The sequence below is a fragment of the Salmo salar genome, chromosome 02 (genome assembly GCF_965601325.2).
Source record: "Salmo salar chromosome 02, fSalSal1, whole genome shotgun sequence".
Classification (NCBI taxonomy): Eukaryota; Metazoa; Chordata; class Actinopteri; order Salmoniformes; family Salmonidae; genus Salmo; species Salmo salar.
In genome coordinates this window covers 10,161,830-10,165,771 of record NC_138292.1, presented here as the reverse complement: position 1 = coordinate 10,165,771, position 3,942 = coordinate 10,161,830, and positions in this window count along the sequence as shown.

The following is a 3,942-nucleotide window of genomic DNA, read 5'->3' as shown; positions in this document are numbered from 1 at the left end:
GATATTAGTAGTTATTTTAGAAAATGATATCAATGTCTTTCAGAGCTGTAGACTAGAGGACTCTTTGCCACTTCCTTTCGGAGTAAAGGAAATTATTCTGTGTCCTGTTCATCTCCCCAGTCCCTCAGTCAGTGTGACTTGTCCCCAACAGTACCCAGGTAACTGCTGATATTACAATAGTATGGCCCTCCAGCTGAAAATAAGCTCATGTGTAGCATGTGATCAACGCAACTCCTTCCTCAAACTAACCTCTTACCCCTCTTCAGGGTTCCTCTGTCAAGGAAACATCATGGCTGACATTGGTTAATGAGAAATGTGTGACATTCGGTTGGAATCAGTGGAGGCTCCTCAGGAGGAAGGGGAGGACAGTGAAACATTAAAGTGAACCTTTTTAGATAAAACTATACTAAATATATAGTCACCAAATAATCTATTCAAATACAGTGTTGCAATTTTTTATTTTACTAGGCAAGTCAGTTAAGAACAAATTCTTATTTTCAATGACAGCCTAGGAACAGTGGGTTAACTGCCTTGTTCAGGGGCAGAATGACAAATTTGTACCTTGTCAGGTCAGGGATTCGAACTTACAACCTTTTGGTTACTAGTCCAACACTCTAACCACTAGGCTACGCTGACGCCCCAGGTCAACCAATGAAGGTCGACAGTAGCCATAACAGCACTCTGTAGGGTAGCACCATGGTGTTGCTGGAGGACAGCTAGCTTCCTCTGGATACATTGACTTCAATACAAAACCTAGGAGGGTCGTGGTTCTCACCCACTTCCATAAATTTACACAAATTCCAGAGGACTTCCTTGCTCTTGCAGCATTAACTGACATGTTGTCGACCCAATCAAAGGATCAGAAAATGAATCTAGTACTGAAAGCATAAGCTACAGCTAGCTAGCACTGCAGTGCATAACATGTGGTGAGTAGTTGACTTAAAGAGAAAGACAATAATTGAAGTTAAACAAAGGAATTTCTTTAAAAAATGAAGCGAGAGCTAGCTATATCATTTTTTCCACTTTCACTTACATCGCTAGCTAGTTTAGCCTACTCAAACACCTGGCTCAAACAGAGAGGGATGCTATGTTACCTAGCTAGCTATGGCTATCCAACACTGGAACTCTTCCAAGTCAAGGTAAGCTTATGGTTTTGTGAATTTATTGCCACTGGGGTCGCCAGTGTAACTGCTAAACTGCTTGCTGACTATACACTGTAGTGCATTATTGTAGCGGTTTACTAACGTGTTAGTTCTAGTAGCCATGTTGACTTGACGTGAGCTAATATGGTGACAACGATGCAGGCTGTGTGTAGCGGTTATGATATGAAGGTTTGGCTTGGAATGTTTTTTTTTTTGCCTGACAGCTGATGTGCACTGAAGTCCACAAGTGAAGGGAAAAGGTGAGAGGAGACCGTGTAGATGCGAGAAGAAATTAGCCAACGATCAATTTCACACTGTGTGTATGTGGCTGCTATGGAAGTGAACTGTGTTTGTGTGAGCGGGTGTATTCATTCCACCTACTCTGTTGAAAAACATTTCTTAAACAGAAGCAAACAGAACGAAAAGGGGATAAACATACCTGAATTTCTCCAATAGAAACTCTTGTTTGCAACTTTTGGACTAGTGATTACACCCTAGATTAGCTAGATGCAGGCAAGAGTGTGCAAGGCGGTATTGAATGTGTCACTGTCCGTCACCTTGATTACTGAAATTTCTCTCGACCTGTGCACCTACATTGTAAACTTTCACTCATAGGCTAGGTTGTAGCAACCTCATGATGGCTATAGGGAAAACGTGAGTAGCCTAAACCTACCAATGTTAAATTGAGATGGGTGAATGGAATATCATTGACAGTCATTCAATGTGCTGTAATAGAAAGAAAATAATCATCCCTCATCTTAAACAGCACCGACCGCCACTGGTTAGAATAAGGCCCGTGTGTGTGTGTGTGCGTGCGTGTGTGCGCGTGCGTGCGTGCATCCATTTTCAATGTGTGGCTGTGTCCCTGCCTGGCCCACAGCCCCCTGCATGCCTGTCATTCCTCTCTATAGGTCAGGGATTTCCACTGGGACTGGGAGGACAGCTGGGTCCCTGCCTGCTTCCTGCCCCGAGGCCTCCCCAGCCCAGCGTTACCCCCCCCCCACGCCCTCCTCCCCTTACAACCGGAACTTAACTCCACCCCAACCTGCACTCAAATAACACATTTTCTCTTTTGTGAGGGAAAAATTATGTATTCACCATATTTGTTGGATATGTAACAAATATTTACTTAACGAACACTAAGATATTTCTGTCCTGCTAATGCTGTGTTTTATGGTCTCCACTCAGGCACCCTGCAGCTAGTCTGGGTGTTGAGGACATGGGTCCTACTAGAGATAGCTCGAAGCTGACAATTGACTTGTGTTGGTGATAAAAAGCTAAAAGCCAGCATTCTATAGACAAGATGTGGTGTGTGTGACTCGAGATGGAGAGCCTCTGGAAGAGTTAAGAACAATGTCTCATTGTCTCATCTTCCTGGCATCTGGGAAACTAGGTAAAATACCATCCTAATGTAGATAACCAAGGTGGCTTATGGGAAGGTTAGAAGTGACTGACTAAGCAATCTTGGTATCAGCTATATAAAAACTGTGCATCGTCTGTAAAGGCTAGACTCTCAGCCTAACAGTCAGTCAAGACTGGTGGGCTGACGGTCTCATTACTGCAATAATTAATCGATATTAAATAAAGATGATTGTTTGACGAAATGACTAAGACCATGTCTCAGTACTGAATTTCCACAACACTTTTCTCTGGGAACAAAAAGCCAGTGACTGTGTTAATTATTTCATGACCCGCCACCACTCCTGTCTCACTCAGGCATCCTGATGGGTCAGAGGTCAAAGCCCCCCCCCCCACCCAGGATAAACTGATGAAGGTCACCCAGACTGTCTGTCTCAAATTATATTTTAGGGTCACACAGAGCACAAAATAGCTTTAGGGAAAAATGTCTCTGTATTCTTTTGTCAACTTCAGAACTCTTCATTAAGATAATAGAATGGGCTGCATTTGCCGCTTCATTTCTAAAGGCATCTACAGAGAGACATCTGTACTCTGCCCACAAATCACATTGGTCTGGTTAGGGAACCCAGAGTGGTAGGACAAAGAAAAGCATAAGTAAGCTTTTACTTGGGCATCTCTGCAGGCAAATGAATCTTAATGAAATCATGGAGTGAAATATGACATGGTAATTGAGTTACGGAGAGGGCAGAACTGCAGCCAACTCCTACCTACTCCTGTACCCATGGCTCCCTGCCACGACCTGAGCCCTCAATCTTCTGCATCAGGCACACACACACACACACACAGAGAGAGAGAGAGCTCATTCTGAGAGATCATACAATTCCTTTGTTTGCTTTTCAGTTGATTAGGGCATTTACAAAATAGTCCCAGAATAATGTTACTGCTCGTGAGGTAGACCATCAGGCTGACTATAGAACACACAAATCCGGGTGGGTTGAGGACAATTCTAGCTGTGGTGTGTTCAATTCAAGACTCCGTCTCTCTGAGGATATTTATGCCCTGCCAATACATGAAATAGTACAGACAGACTCAGCCAGCAGCTGCCTGCTGACAGCGTCTTTTCTCTGCTTGATGCAGGTCCACTGCTGTGCAGTGTGTTCTCTTCCTTCCTGAGAGAACGTCAACAGAATGTCCGTAACTGTCCGTCTGCTCCCCACCACACACCAACCATCCAATCACTGTCAACGACTGAGGAGACTCCTCTACTCGGGGATGCTGACAAACCCCTGACTCCCAGCCCCATGTCAGACCAACCAGATGCCCTGACACTAACTAGAGAGTATTGACTCTGGTCAAAAATGTGTATGCAACCAATTTTTTTTTATTTGAACATTTGATGTGAGTTCCTTGGCTGAATAAATAGCTTGTAACAGTCAACAGC